Source organism: Pleurodeles waltl, chromosome 5 (assembly GCF_031143425.1).
Source record: "Pleurodeles waltl isolate 20211129_DDA chromosome 5, aPleWal1.hap1.20221129, whole genome shotgun sequence".
Lineage (NCBI taxonomy): Eukaryota > Metazoa > Chordata > Amphibia > Caudata > Salamandridae > Pleurodeles > Pleurodeles waltl.
Genome location: NC_090444.1, coordinates 359,106,040 through 359,123,039, shown reverse-complemented (window position 1 = coordinate 359,123,039; position 17,000 = coordinate 359,106,040). Strand labels below are relative to the sequence as shown.

At 41.7% G+C, this 17,000-nt stretch overlaps 1 protein-coding gene across 4 annotated transcripts in view; it reads left to right on the top strand.

The window, feature by feature from the left end:
• MACROD2 (mono-ADP ribosylhydrolase 2) overlaps positions 1-17,000 on the top strand; it is a 5,612,477-nt gene that overhangs the window by 1,574,939 nt on the left and 4,020,538 nt on the right. The window lies entirely within an intron of this gene.

Genomic DNA, 17,000 nt, shown 5'->3' with positions numbered 1-17,000 from the left:
AAAAGATTGCATTCTGTAGGAATACTTATGTTTTTTACATACACTTATGTCTATAAGAAATGAGTAGTTGATGATTTCATTAACTCTGTAAAACTAATTGTATATTCACATTTCAGTGATATTGTCATTGCTCAAATTAAAAATCTTATTTACTGTACTTTTAAATATATTATTCTTTAATCAAAGAAAGAGATGTATAACATTGTAAAATACAGGTGCTGCGTAAACTGAGTTGGCTCAGCTTTACAAGGATTGTTTTCACACCCAAGGCTGGCATGAGTGAACTTAGTTCAATACACGAGCGCTGAATGTGAAAGATAGGTTATTGTAGCCCCACAAAACTCCTGGGTCAGGCTGACAAAAGGCATCCTGCTCATGGGTGCCGGTGCTACTTCCCACACAAAGGCAGCCCACCCTTCCAAGCTCATCTTTTGAAATAACACGCTGAGTAACTATTGTGGGAGAGGAGGTAACACCTCACTCTGGGGCAATTGCCTTTGTTCCTGAGCCTTGGAGTCGTTCACATATCTCCCCCAGTGGTCACAAAGTTGTCTGTGTGTTAGGGCCTTTGTGAGTCTACTGGGGTAGATGGATTACAGAGTGCTGGAATACAGGGCACTGCCGAACATCCAAAGGGTACCTCCAAGCCAGATAACTGTACTCTCAAAGAAATCAGCTTCTTAATAGAAAAGGTGGAGTCTATCATAGGTACAGATTCTATATCTCAAGGAGCACCTGATATAATTTAAAAAATAGGAAAGAAGCTTCTAGTTTCTTTAAGGAGCAGACAAGCAGAAAGCGCACCTCGAAAGTTTCACTTTCTCCGGCTGCCCATGAGCCTGTTCTGGCCAATCCATATCTGGCTTGTATGGGTGAGTCATCCAGCCACTCTCCTTCTGTTTTGTTCCATACCTTGTGGTAATAATTTTTCACCAATGGTGCATATGGCCAAGAAGCTCAAAAACACATGGAAAGACCTTGCTTGCCAAAAAATGCTATACACCCACTCTCTTCCTTTCAGGATGATATTGTTCATTTTACATCACAACTGAAAGCTCTAAGGGACTAAGTGGGGGGATATTAAATTATCAATTACACGCAGGGAAGATTCCCTCTCAATCTAACAACACTCCACATCAGTCCCAGACACTCAGCCACTGGGTAAAGTACCCAGGCCTACCTCAGGAAATTTGCCCATAGGCTGATCTGAAGCCACATGTACCAGCGGGGCTAAACTTTCGACTGGGGGAATCAAAAAGCCAAATTCTAATAATGATAAGAGGTCCACGAGATTCTCAGCCCCTCAGTTTAGATACCTACGTAAACAAGGCGAACTGTAAGCCAGTTAGCGACCTAATGGATCTTCGATGAGAGTTAATCAACGGTTTACCACCATCTCTCACAATAGGCCTTTTAAATGTGCAATATCCATTTTTATAGATAATTTTCCAAAGCTTCCTTTGCACATGCATCATGAAGGGGAAGAGACACTCAAAAACAAAGCTATTAATTGGCTTAATCAGCCGAGGGGTTGTCACTAAGTTATTCACAAGAATATCCTATGTGCCAGAAGACACACACCGAGCGACTCAAATTATGATAGCATTAAATTACTTTTTAAAGAGGGGAATTTGGCCAACAGTTGCATTGCTTTTGATAGTAGAACACCATTGCTCTTTAACACAAATATTGATCTCAAATATCGGTGGGCTAATGTTAGTTGCTCCAGCAAACCATCCAACTCCTCAAATTTGGTGTGTGAATGGTCCTCTTTATGTGAAGTTGACTATCTAGTATCCAGCAGCAGTAATCCAGCCAATGCACAGTTTAGCACTATTACACATGTTGGTGGATTGCCTAGAGATTCTTTTAGTTATAATTTGAATAATGAAGATACTAGTGCTTTTGTTCCACAGGAGATTGTTACACTGAAAAGTGAACTTTCTTCTCTTGCTTTTCTTTTATCCGAACCTGGTTCCCCACTAGTCTATCTAGGCATGTCTTGTGGGGCTGTGCAAGTGTTTTTTTCACAACCACCTCAACGTTCACTAAACCCACAGTGGCACTAATTTTGTGGAATGTGGCTGGCCTCAGGTCAAAGGTCGCCCTACTTGATTGAAATAATTTCATCCAACAATATGATTTGTGTTTATTTCAGGAAACCTGGTGTGTCGAGCCTATTTATAAACCAGGCTATCCAAATTTTCACTTTCCAGAAAAATCTACTTCATTTGGAAGACCTTTGGGAGAGCTAACGATTTGGTTTAGACCACCATTATTTTCTAAAATATTAAGAATTGATATAAATTGTCCAGCTATTCTTGCCATCCAGTTGGCGTCTGATGGGTCTCCCCGCATCAAAATGTATGATGTGTATTCTAGAGGAGTAAATGGCAGTTGGGCATCGAAGACTGCCCAATGTCTAGAGGAACGTTTGGGAATGAATCTGTGACAGTCTCTGCTTGTCCTCACAGGTGACTTCAAAACCACCTTTGAGCCCCTGGACAATGAAGACCTCAGCCTTTCCTCTGAGGAGGTTGAAAAATTGTCTGTTGCATAGCTAGAACTATCTCCCATAAAAAAGGTTGAAAGAAGCTTTTTTACAGCTTAAGGTCCTATCCTTAGAACTAGGGGTAAGGGCCACTTATGGACAGACCAAATCTGACATGAAGGGGGGCATGCACTTAGAACAAGCCATTTCATACAGGCCGTATTGATTATATGTGAATCAACTAGAGCCTGTGGTCCCATGTGGAGGATATTGTCATATTTGCGAGGTTGTAAAGTGATCATAACCCCTTGTCTCTTACAATGGTTGACTTTCGTGGTACGCCCATACGTAATTCCATTCCACTTTCTTCCACTAAAACTGTAGTGCCTTCTAATGACATGCACAGGCTAAAATAGTGCCAACTATCTGATCGTCCTGACATTTTAATGGCCATTACCCAAGACTTGGAAATACTTTTATCTAAACTGGGTGGGGATTCATATTTAGAAGTAAATATTTATACTTTCACTAAGTTACATAACACTTTTATGCACATTTTGTGCCATTTTATTGTTCTGAAGCCTCACAGAGCAGTCCTTGTTCATAGAACTAATTCATAGTTCAATAAGAAATGCAGACAGGAGCCAAATTCTTTAGCTGACCCCATAAAAAAGAAGGACTAGACTTGTATTTCCCTCTGACGAAGGACTTATAAGAAGACCCAGGCAAAAGCAAAAGGTAATGGGATGATTTGAGGTGTCATGATATAAAAGGGGCCTGTTTTGCCAATGATTCCACACAATTCTGGTCCTTTGTAACATGGGGGGGTAAATGGATCTGCCGCTCCACCTACAAATTACAATCCCCAAATGATTGGGCAGTGTATTTTTCAAAATTATACACTGAGGGAAGTTAAGATCCAATCGAGAGGGAGCAAATTAACATAGAATCATCTACCTCATCAGTCTTCTCTATTCACACAGGGGACATTACTATTGCACTGGATGCCATTATTAATGACCAGGCTGCATGACCGGATGGTATCACAGCCGATGTATTTAAATACGATAGAGGTAATTAGATCAAGTATTTATATGTCCTGGCTAATTTCAACATAAAGGGAGCTCCCATTCTGGATTTATGGAGTGGTGTGGAAGTAATATCCATCTTTAAGAAGGGTAACAGATATCTTCAACCAATCAGCTTGATAGATGGCGTCCAAGAAATCTTTAGTTGTCTAGTGTTCAATAAAATCCAAGACTGGATCATTGACAACAATATACTGTCTCCCTTTCAAGCTGGTTTTCACAAGAAAACCAGCACAACTTATCAGGTGTTTCGATTCCTGCTTACATATTGGAAGACTGTAGTTATCACCAAAGGCAATTTGTATGTTGCCTTTGTCAATCTCAAATCGGTGTTTGATCTTGTCCCCGTCACAAGCAATGGTAGGTTCTTCACAAAATGGGTTTGCCTCCGCATATCCTCACTTTATTCATCCGTCTGCTTGAGGGTAACTACACAAGAATTTGTTGGGGGTAGTCGGGGTCAGCTCACTGACAGGATCCCCATTAATAAGAAAGTCTGCCAGGGATGTGTCCTGGTTCCCACGTTGTTTTTCTTGAATGATATCATTTGCATCCTCACTCAACATCCTACTGAGGCACCCATATTATCTACAATAAAATCCCCTATTTTCCTTTTTCTGGGCGACAAACTATTAATTTCCAAAACTCCTAGCAAGCTTCAACATCTGTTATTCTGTTTTGAGGAATTTTACACCACCGGCAGTTTGGAAATTAATGCGGACAAGGCCAAGTTCATGTCATTTATTCAACACAAATCTTTTAAAGGGAAACTAGTGTTAGGGGGCACAACAATTGAGAGGATGGGTTCATTCAATTACTGGGGTATTAACTTATCTTCGAATATGTCCTGGAAACATCATGTAGATAAAATGACTGAAGCATAGGCAGATCACAGGTGTGAAATGTAAAGAGCATGGGGTGACTTCCAGTAAACCAATAGCCGCTGCTCTTCAGATATATGAAGCTAAAGCTGTGGGATCTGCCCTCTATGGTTCTGAATTATGAGGCTTCACCAATTGCTCTGGTTTAACAAACTCAGAGAACAAGTTTGTAAGGAGCCTGGCCCATCCCCCGCCTAATCCCCTGTTTTTCCTTTATTGCTTGACATGGGTAGGAGGGCTATAGCTAACAAGGCAAGACTGCATCCCTTGATATTTCGAAGGAGGATATGGTCCACTCCGGAACTGTCTCACGATGCCACCGCCTAGCAGGAATTCATGCATGTAGACAGACTCAACAACATTGGTTGGTTGTCCCATATCAAAAAATTGCTGTTCTCGTTGGGCTTGAATTAACTTTGGGAGACTCCAGCTTCTCATTATATACCTTCCAAAGAACATCTGAAAAAGCAGTAGTGGATCTGGGTAAAACCGACTGACGCCCATACAGCTGCGAGTGCTACATTGACAAAGGAGTTTTGGGATTTTAAAAGCATTAGCGTTCTTGAACCCTATTGGGACATCCGATGGATGAGATCTTTTACTCGCAAATGGACACCTAATGATTCAGCTCTATGCCCTGTTGTTACTAATGCTGATGAAACCATTGCTCATGTTTTTTTGGTTGCCCGGTATATGCTGGCCCCCGTCAGGCATGGATTATGTTTTTGTGCAAACAATTGGGCATACGTAGTTATTGCATTGTTCTCAGAATTTTAGGATCTGATGCTTGCCCTTTGTATGCATGTACTGTCGACATTATTGGGGGCAAATCTGGCTAATAAGAAGAAATGCTTTACTCCGAAAATGATGATTGTAGCTGACAGAGGACTAACTCTTTACAGTTTATTGTATTGCCTTCCTTACAACCTGATGTTCAGTAACAGCCGGAGAACTGTTTCATATTGGAATGTTTTTAATGATTTTGTGATGGTTTTATTGCACTATTGTAATGATTCTTTTATGGTTTTATTGGATTCCTTTCAAGATACATATATCATATAGTATTGCTTACTTTTATGGCATTATTTGCCGAAATAAAGTTAACAACAAAAAAACAATAGTGATATCTGTTCCTGTTACCAGTATGTTGTTGGTGATGGGGTAAATTGAGTCTTTGACCCACTCGTTTTTTTCCTCTTTGCCTTAAGTATATTGCTAAGGTAATTATGGATGGTATCATGTAAAAGGACTTAATCCTACAATAGGTTATCATTTCGTACATCTGTGGAAGTTAGAGGTTTTGGCTATCTATATTTTGCAGTCTGTAAGTGTAAGTGTTTTTGACTGATTTAAAAAAATCAGGGTTGGGAGCATTGTGTTTTAAACCAACAAAACTCAACCAATGAGTAGTTTTATGTAGTTTTGGGTATAGCCTCAAAGTTTTCTGATAATCCAGCAGCATGATGGTATTCAATGCTGGTTACGTTTTTGGAGGCGAAATTTATGTGATTTATCGATTTTGGAGATGCATATTTTGCAGACTGTTTGTTTCTTTGCGGTCGTTTGTTGGAGCCATTATACACCGTAGGGCTCAGTTGGCTTTCCAGTGAGAGGATCAATACCCAACCAGCCATTAGAAGAGAGTGTGTCTTAAAACCCAGGTAGACGCCGTCAATCAAAGGAACATCCCAAGTAGTACTCTCACTGTGAAACTGACTTACAAAGAGCCAAGGCCTTTGCTAAACCATTGCATATCTATAAAGACAAGTTATCAACTAGTTTGCCCCGAGCTAAGCCAGTAACCAGCATTGAATTTCCTTTGTTATCCATCTTTGAAATCAAGCTTAAATGTTTTGAGAGCTTGCAGATTAAACGAACTGCACCACTTTGTCTCCAGTGTTCCCGAAAGCTGCGAGAAGAGTATATTTAGATATGACTGTTGCATTTTAATTAGCAAGTTTTGCAAACCGCATAGCTGGAAAGCTGCTTGTGGTAACATGCTTGTACAATCAGTGACACATTCTGTACCGTGCCCAGGTCTCTCGCTGGAGATTTTCCATCTTTTGATGTTCATCAAGTGACAAAGAAGTACGCCAGGGGAGGCAGATAATAATTCTTGTGACACAGTAATTAGCGGTTATTAGCTTTCACCTTTTTGTGGGTGGAAAAAAGTGATTTGCCATAGGTAACACTCTGAACAGTTTTAAGCCCTCCCTGTGCTGGATCTGGAATATTTTGGAAGCAAAGAGATATGATGTAATATACAACTGTCACAGCGAGTTATTAAAAATGGCAACCTATATTTTAAAGATTAAAGCTAAAAATTGTGCCACATCTTAAATTAAGGCAGCAACATGAATCAGTGTACACTCTGAGCTGACGTTTATGTGCCGTGCTTCAAGGTTTAAGCAGTGGCTGAAAGTGTCTCGCTTTGGTTGAGTAGATATTGTCTGCCCTCTTTGCACTCCTGTGATGTCACAGCATTCAAATTCTAAAGTAATTGTATAGCGCCATGATGTCGAAGCAGTGGAAAGTGGACCGATGCCTGCTTCCTCTGCTTCCTGCAGATCATCACAGTGAGTGGGGAGGAAGGTGTAATGCCCCCTCTTATTTCTCGATCCTTCTTTCCTTTACGCAGGTATGCCGGAAGCCGTGGCAATCCCACAGGCACTCATGCCTTTGATTGTTACCAGTCTGCTAGCACTTGGCCAGACCTGCCACTTTTAAATATATAGCCTCTTTTTAACTATGGGGCGACAAATTTTACCCAGGCACGACTCTTGGCTGCAACATATTTTCTCTGTAACTGAGTAACATGGCATTTACTTTCCTTTTTATAACATTAATTTTCTCTACTGCACGACACAGCACTTGACCTGAAAATTCATTTGACAGCCGTGGCTTCTTACTCAATTATCTTTTTTTATTTTTTTACTTAACAAAACAAACTTTCATTGTTTGCGCCACGTGGTGCCTTTAAACAATGGTGCCAGGTGCAAACAGGAATAGTGCACCCTAATATGATAGATGCACTGCCCTGAGTGCAGCACCGTCAGTGAAATACGGAGAATCTGTTTCAACGCTGCTCCGTGTTTCTGTGCGGGTGGCAAGCTGCCACCAGAGATCCCCTTGCAGGCAGGTGCAGCGAGTGACTGCAAGTACCTGCAGGCCGATGTCTGGGGCGTCCATGGGACCCCCTTTATCCACTCCTGAGAGCTACGCTTAGGGAGCGACTGACAATTCGCCACCCTTTTCTGGCCTCATTTTGGTGCGCCTCCTAAGGGCCAGTTTGCCTCTGTCCCCATATCTGTAACACGGTGCAGAGGCAAAGTGATTCCACCATTTGTATGGGTCTGTGTCTCCTCATGCAAATAAGGAAATCCGGGATGAAGATAGCTCTAGTGTTATATGTGCACTAGCGCTATCAGCATTATAGAAGGGACCGCGTGAGCATCTGCAGCCCGTTTTGTAATACCAAAGTGCCCCAGGGACAGGTACAAAGGCATTGTGCCTCCAGGGCACTTTCCATAAAAGAACCCAAGGCCTCCATACTATATTTGTATACACTTATTTATTTACATGTATTGTATTGGAAAACATGTATTTTAAAACTTTATCAATACCATACTTGTAGCTGTTCCTTGATTTACGAGCGGGCCTATAATCTACACCCACCTACTTCTCAGATAACCTTTTCGCGGTGTTGACCCATTTCTATCATTTACATAGTATGATTGAGATTGTTCAGAATACTGTTCATTGAGCAGAATCCCATACTCATCAACAAAAGTGGAAATAAGGCAATAGTATTTTGTAATAATCACAGCATTCCATTAAGAATACAACACACCAGAGAAATACATAAAAGCAGCCAATGTGCTTACCGCCTCCCTCGGACTAGGCCGTCTTTTCCCCCAACCACACCATATGCCCCCGCCAGCCTAAATCACAGTGTGTTAAGTTCAATGCGTTCCATCCCTTGATATTCCATTCAGTCTTTGACACCAATACATTACAATATTGATCTTAGTCAGAATCATCGTTTTACTACTGCTTAAGGAGATGTACACCTTAGCATAAGTCCTGAGTTTCATGAGGATGTGGTGAATCAAAAAACTAACCTCACTTCCTCATGTTGCAAACTTTTCCATTTACTTTAATGAAAGGGGCAAACCTTCACAATTTCGCACACCTCTAGTTAATATGTCACTATAAATGATGATGATGTGTTTCTTCAAATCTCGGAAACATACGTTTAAAAAATATAAATCCGGGCAATGTCAGACTGCTCATGTTCCACCAAAGCCCAAAGTTCTTATGCTGTTGGGCACGTGTGCTCTGAGTAAGCTTGTTTTGTCTTATTTTTTCCTGAATGTTATCTGGTTTTACTGTGTTGTATCAATTTTAAGTAACTGAACCAACAAAGAAACATCATGTCACTCTGAGTAAACTCTGAGAACTAGATGTCATTGCTGTGTGACTGCTGAGCTCGCAGGTGTTCCTGGTGACAAAGTTCACACTGTTCTGAAAGCGGGTGCATGCATAAGTAACCTATCTACTGAACTGGCACGCACAAGTCAAAATACACGTCATGTCTACATTGGATAATGTATTGATGTACTGATTTACAGAAGTACGTGTGTAGTCCTCGCCTAGTGTGCTAAGTGCACAATATTTTGTCATTCATAGTTTGTTTTAAAACCTATGTCACCCAGGAGTCACTTTGTGTCTCGCGGTAGAGATGATATGTTAATATGTGCAAATGTTGCCCGAAATGCAGATGCTTCTTTTGAAAGTAAGCTCATCTTAAAAGCTGTGTATCTTGTATGCCTGATGTTTTATAGACACATTATGTTTTTAAATGTCTAGTCTAAATATTATGGATTATTTTTTGAAAGCGACATTTAGAGATATATCATAAAAGCTTATCTTTTCAATAAATATTCATGAATCCATGAAAGGATTCCGGTCTCGTTCTCTCTCATATTTTGCCCTTTGTTTCTTTGATTCGGGTTTCTTTGTTGTTCATCACTAGCATTTTCTGTCTAAATGAGCCTTCCTGTTGTCAGACTCAGTGAATCAGTGGGAGGTGGCTGCATTGCTACCTATCTATTTGTTAGGACATCGCATAAATACAAATTAATGGTCAGAAATATTAAAAATAGCACTTCATTACCAGTCATGCATACCCACCCCACCAAAGGGAACTGGCAGTGTCATGCGAGAAGTGACTGCATGTGGAGAGGTTTGTCTTCCTATGTCTTACAGACCTGTCAACTCACACGGCACCACCGAGTGTCACCTGATTTCAGCTCCCTTCACACAGTCCCAAGTGAGGAGCCAAAATCATACGGTGGCAGGAAAAACAGCTGGATCGCACTGCTCAGAGTGGTTTTCCAGCTCTTTTCTAGAGGCTGTAAGCAGCTGATGCCCATAAAGGGGTGTGAAAATCATCCCAGGGCATTGGTGACAGCCTCAATGACCCTTTGACTTTTTTGGTAGAGGAGGAGTCTTGAGGGGATTTGAGGAGGGCATATTGCCTCTCAGGTAGTTGTAGGTATGAGGCCCCAACCCCTCTAAAGCACCGTCCCCTCCTTACACTTTGAAAGTTTTTTGCAGGCTCGCAGGTCTGGTCATAGGTGGTTCACCAGGTTGTAAGTGACCCACAGAAAAAAAACTGTGGCAGAATGTCCACCCTGGCCAAGTTTATCCGACATTACTGCACCCTGGCCTTGCCCCCCCACTTCATCCCATTCCCTCCCGGGACCGGTTATGTTGGTCCCACCCCTGCTCCCAACTTCTCAACTCTGTTTTTTGCCTAGTGGGTGGAGAAACCTTCTTTGTTTCTGGATACCTCAAGTAAGTACATCGTTTATTAGGCTGAACACGCAAGCACTTTGACCTGTTGTAAGTATTGTTGGACTTTAGCCACGCCCATATCATGCCTATCACTTTCATTCGTTCCTGGGCTTGTCTTTCAAAAATGACTTCATGTCATTGGTAAATACTTTACTTTTGTCCTGCCTTGAGGCTGTTTTTGTTACACCTTACAGACTGCTCCTGTTACATGGATTATTCCACGATTACCGATATACTTAATTGTGGGTGAACTATTTTTTCTTTTCTCTCTCCCCTTCGTGCTGCATGACGGCCATGGTGCTCACAGTGCGAACAGGCACAACAGTGTAAACTCGATTGGTGGTATTGGAATGAAGGTCACATTGTTCACAGTTACCTTATGAGAGTCATTTCTCGTGGCTCTCCCCTTAAAACACTGTAAATTGGTAAATGCTTTACGTAAAACAGAAATCCTCAAAGCGAAAGCAACTCTTCCGGCACAGTGGGAGAGCTGATACTACAATATTCACTGCACTTGGGAAACTTGCCCCATAATGCTTTGCAGTACATTACTTATACAAAACATTTTTACTCATAACTGAGCCTGTGGTGGTCCTAGTGCAATAGGATCATCACCAAACGTTCAGCAAGGCACACTCTTTTCGTCTAGTTCATCTCTGGGTCCCCACACTAGATTAGTGGAACCCCCCCCAAATAATAACCTCCTTCACCATTCAGTATCTTTTTAAGTGCACTCATGCTTGCAACCTTTGTTTTACATAGGGAATAGCTTGTGTTTTAATGGCTTTGTTTGTAATATCATTGCTATAGGCCTGCTACTGCCGAAAATATGTAATTCACTACACTCTCTAGGGGCTAAATATATAGTTACACTGCATTACTTTCTACCATTTTCTTTTTGTGTTATGCTTTCTGGGGCCTAACTATATAGTTAAATGACCATGTTTCTTGCAAAATCTATTTTCATTCTGGTGTTCTCTAGGTACTGTTCTAAGCATGACAGTCATATCAACATACTAAAATATTCGTGGCACGGAAACTTGTCCCATAATGCTTTGCAGGGCATTACTTTTACACATTTTTTTACTCATAACTCAGCCTGTGGCGGTCGTAGGACAGTGGGACCACCTTCAAAACATTGACCACAATGTGCTCCTTCTGTCAACATCACCTCTGGGCCCCCACACTATGTTTGTTAGTGTGGACCCCAAAATAATAACCCCTACCACCATTCATTATCTTTATCAGGTTTCTCATGGCTTCAACTTGAACTTTTGTTTTACAGCTAAGAAAAGGTATGTTTTATGGGCCTTGCTGGGGCTACTCTCAGCATTGCAGTCAACAAACTATAATATATGCAGCACAAAACTCATCCCATAAGGCTTTGCAGAGCATTACTTTTACAAAACATAACTCAGCCTGTGGTGGTCCTAGGACAGTGGTAAATACCTTCACAATACTCTTTCTATCTACATCATCTCTGGGTCCCCACACTTGGTTAGAGGGGACCCCAAAATGATAACCCACCATTCAGTGTCTTTTAAGCTTTCTCATGGCTATAACTTTCGTTTTACAGCTGAGAAGTGTTCTTTTAAATGCCTTGCTTGTAGTAATATTGCCGTAGCCCTGCTAGCCCTAAAAATGCCTACTAGGGGCTAAGTACATGGTTACACTGCATTACTTTCTCCCTTTAAGGGCTAACAATATGGTTACATGACCATGTTTCTTACAAATTATATTTTTATGTTGCCCTTGAGGGGCTGTTTTTAGCCTTACAGTATAATGCCAAAAGTTTATTTCTAATAAAGGTTTATATGATAATTGTATATGTTTTAATAATCTCTCCTTATTACAATTATGACAATGATTCAGGCCAACTTAACATGCTTATTACACTATAACTGTTTGAGCATTTGATATGTTTGGGTGACCCTTCTAGTTCATTTCTATGTAGCTGTCTTGTGTCTTTTTTGGGGAGGTTGTGTTAGCCAGCCAGCAACTCTGATGGTGAGATGGGGAAAGTGATTTTCTATTGCAATTAGCATGGTAGATTCAAATTAGGATGCTAAATGGCAACATTTACATTTTTGCTGCAGATAGAGGGAGAAGGTGAATGGAAGTGCTTTAGTTATATGCAGGGCCACTGGAATTATATATCAGGAAAAGACAAAATTATGAGTCAGTGTTGACCAATGTATGTGGCACGAAAAGTCCAGTTATTAATTTACAATGCTAATAGCTCTAACTCAAACAAATGCAAGACCTATTGCATTGCAAATGCCTGTTGTATTTTGTTAGCGTGCCCAACAGCTCCCCACACATTGCTACTGGGCCACTTCTATACTGAGTAGTCATCGTGGAATATTGTCACAGTGTACCATTGCTTTACCATTCCAAGATGGCACCCACTTGTATATGCAACATTTTGGCCATCTTGAATTGTTAGTTATGGGCAATAACTAGTTCAAGAGTGTACAAACACTCAAACCATAAATAAGTGATGCTAAATGAACATGCCATAGCACAATTGCCATATGATTATGTGCAACAAACTGCAAAGCTTTCTATTGTAATTTATATTGTAATTACAAAGTAAAGAAGCTCTCCCACACAGTAAAACTTAGTAATATTTTGACAGAGTTAGGCAAGGCTGCTTTGTCCTGTTGCACTTTCTTCGGCACAGCATTAGTGTGTCCGGGGTTTAATAACAAAAATCTTGGAACTTTAAAGTCTCTTTTTCACAGATTTTAAAAAATGGTTCACGTGGCTTTTGACAACCCGATAACATCATGCAGTAGTCGTTTTATTTTTAACTGGAAATGAGCGACCATTTGTGTCATTTCATTTGTATTTTATTTGCTTAACACGGAAAATGATGTGTTCTGAATTGTTACTTATAAAAGAGGAGTTATATTTTAACCTTTCTGAATGTATATGCTAAATATCCTAGAAATGGCTGTATGAAATCTCAAGTGACCTGTTCAATGTATTAAATAGCTGATTTGAAGAGTTCATGTCTTAATTAAAAGAGCTGGGCCTCTGTAGGTGGATGTTAGAGATGTAGTTGTTAATGGTCGGCTAGCATTCTTTTCAGCAACATTAGCTGGAAAAGTAGATTTTTTAAGCACAAAAAAAGAAAGTGCAACCTTTCCTCAAGAATATACATAGTTTTTTTTTGTTTTGTTTTTTGCAGAAGGAGGACTGTTTGGCTTTTCTCTGCAAATGACTATCTCTACTGCGTCACTAAACATCCGTGAAAGCCCATCTATTGAATGTGGTTTATGTTTGTGATATTTTTATTTGTGTAGCCACATATGCCACCAATAGACGCCTCAGAGCACTTTACAGTAGTTGCCATCGGTGCTCGTGTATATTGTGTTTCCTTCTCTGATCTAGCATCTGTGCAGGTAGCTTCCAAGAAGCAAAACATTAGTTTACCATGAGGTAGATGACCTTCGAGATCAGAAGTAGGAGAGTAGGCATGCTGAGTAGAGAACTAAGAAGGAGTTGTAGCCTCCATCTCAAAAATAGAATACAAGTATTGGTTGCCTTACGCACATGAAATGCACTTGTTTTTTTCCATTGTGTTTGAAAAATTGCTGCACGTGAGCAACAGTCTTGGGATCAATCTCTGTTTTCTGGGGATGCCTGAGCAAGCCCCCATAGCTGGTTTAATATAAAGTGGTAATGTTAGGGAAGAGTCTGCCCAGTACTTTTGAATTATTTACAGCTTTCCTTACCCCGTTCCCAGTAAGTCCTAGGTAAGACATTACTAAATACACCAGATAGACATAATGGCAATCGAAACCATGAAGGCTCGATATAGTGAAGCTGAAAGTTTGAGAGTGGCATTACTATGTTTTTCAATGGTTACTTTGCATTTACTATGCTTTGCATCCCGCTGTAAACCACTGGTACATCATTAATGGCTGATTGAAAAAGGTCACCATCTGATGGACAGAGTATCTTTGAAACCCCAAAAGCAAGAAAAGCCAGACTGTGCATGGACCTCCTCCTGCCTGACTCCAGTAATCTGGAACAAACTACCTGAGTATACCAGATTTGCCATCCTGCAGTTCCTTCAGTAGAAACAAGAAGATCCACCTATTCTGCAAATCTGAAAGGTCTCAGTCTCAGGAAGAGGTTGTAACTTAAAATGATGGAGCCCCCTGCAAAATGTTTAGAAGAGCCAGTGAGCCTCCCATAATCAGAGAGATTCACAGTCCAGAGTCAGAATAGGGGGCCCTCCTGAGACCAGGGGCCTAGGTTCATGGTTAGAATGGGACAGAAAATAGGCCAGGGCACCAAAATATAAGGGGCCCGAATTAGCCAACAAAAAAGTGTCCCGTGTTTGGAAAATGGAGCAGTTTTGAACCTATAAAGACAGCTGTAGAAGTGTTTTCCAAGATGTAGAAGAATATATGGATTTGATCCTGTTGCAGGCAATGTTTGTTTTATTATCAGGGAAATCAACAATAAAAGTGGGCTCAGGAAACCATAAAAAAAGACCCAGAAACAGCCAGAGAACCTGACACACACCATCAGGTCAGACCAGCCCATGCGTGATTGCCCTGTAAGCCAGTCCGACCCTGCTTGTGTTGTGTTGTGGTGCTGCTGTTGGCACCATCACAATTGCTCCACCACTTCTCTAATTGTCTGGTGTTTTGTTTTTTATTCATTACTTCACATATTCACATCTTTGTTGCATTTTCTTGTAGTTGTAGAGTGCCCCACTGTGCACTTGGTTAGGCCTGTGCAATATCAATACATGTAAAACATTTTAAAAAACATGAATATTATCTTACAATCGCTAATGATCTGTAGAAATTACTAAAACCAACACAGAGCATTCAATTTAAGTTTCTGTGAAATTGCGACTTCGGCGCTGTTTCCCTCCGTTATGTCATGGAGCACGTGGTTTTCTGCTTTCAAATCTTTCATAGTTTAGTCCACCAAGGCGTTAAAAGTGATGAGCTAAACCACGCTTTCTTCCTCCAGTAAATTCTTAAATCTTCTAGTGAAAAGTTGCAGCGGAGTGATAGGCGAGCAGTGCTAGCAGCTCTTTATTCACGGCACGCGCACGTTCACGCGCGGTCACCGAGTTTCGGCCCGGTGTGTGTGCCCGGGCATTGGTAAGGCGCTAAGGTTGAATGGGGGGGGGGGGGGGGGTGAAGAGAAGCCGTCGCGCGGGCAGGCAGCCAGAGAAAGCCGGTGGCCGAACAGACGCGGAATGTTAAACCTGAAATACACTGGTGCATTATTACAGCAAAACCACGTTAAACTGACACAGCAGATGCGGCCCCTCCGTAGAATTTTAAAATGTTATTTTTTCCCCTGACCATCCTATTTTTCGATTAATTATTTCTAAACGGCCAAAGAAAGAGAACAGGCGGTTAATTGTCAGAGTTTCTGGCGGAGAATAAATATTCATATGAATGAGTATACTAGGTCTTGTGAAAAAAAGATAAATGTTGGCTTTTGATGCAGAAGGAAGGGGCACGGTAAATGTTTAATTAAGTCACGGCACAACAGGGGGAGCCAGGAGCCATCGCCGTGCCAAGAAGCCCACATTCACGAGTTAATATAAAGAATGAGGCGTCCTGACTGTACGCCAACCCCTCTAATCCTTCTCAAGCGCTATTCACTCAGGAATTACAGCTTCCCTGCGGTGAACAAGGACCTGCGGTGCTGCCATTTTTCTCACGCACCTTTTTAATGTATTGTCTTTGGCCATCCTCTGTTTCTTTCCCACCCGTCTCCCCCCTTTTAACTTGCCATCCCTCACTAACTGTCCGTTTTAAACGTCCTGCTTTCTGTAGTTCTCCTGGCAAGGAGCATTTTCATTCTCTGCCTTCACTGCGGGGTCAGAAAAAATACAATCCTTTGGGTTGGTGGTTGTTCAGTCTTCTTGAAATGAAAAACAGGAACCACCGTCTTTTTATCCTCTGTGGATGGTCTTTGCTGCCCTCCTACGGATTGTATCTCAAATGGGCCTCATGACGGGCTGCGCTGAGCTCAAAGGGCAATGGTACCGGGGCCAAATCTACAGGTTGCAGCTGGTATACCCCGCGCCAAGCCCCTCTGCCCCACGCGAGACTACAAGCACTATAAATTATTGTTCTCTGAAAGGGTCATAACCTTCTCCGCATGGCTATCCCTGATTCTGGGAACTGTTCCCCTCAGAGTTCCCGCCTTCTGTAAGCAAGGGTCGAGAATGTGGGGCTGGGATCGAAAGGGTGTTTGGGAAGGGTCGCGTGAGAGCTCGTTTGTTGGGGCCACAGAGGAGACAGTGGTTATTGGGCCCCAACTGTGGTGGTTCAAGTTGTTTGACACAGATGTTGTGGAGCCTGTCACCTATGACTCTGCAATCCCGGCCAAGTACAACCCTTTCCGTGTTTGACGGGCATTGGAATGGTGACGAGCAGATCCAGCAGCAACAGCTGCAAATCTTTTCAAGGACAATAAACGGTGTTTATTATCGTTTTCTTGAAAAGGGGTGCGCCACAGGCTGTGACGAGCACTTGAGGGGAGTGCACAGAGCACTCCCCTCAGAGCGCATGTGTGTTTGGCCGGCCAAACACACACGTGCAGTAGGCTCTCTCCAGGCCAGCAACTATGTTGCACAGGCTCCCAGTCTGCCTGCGAATGCCCCGGGTGGCGCTTCCAGGCAATCCTGATGCT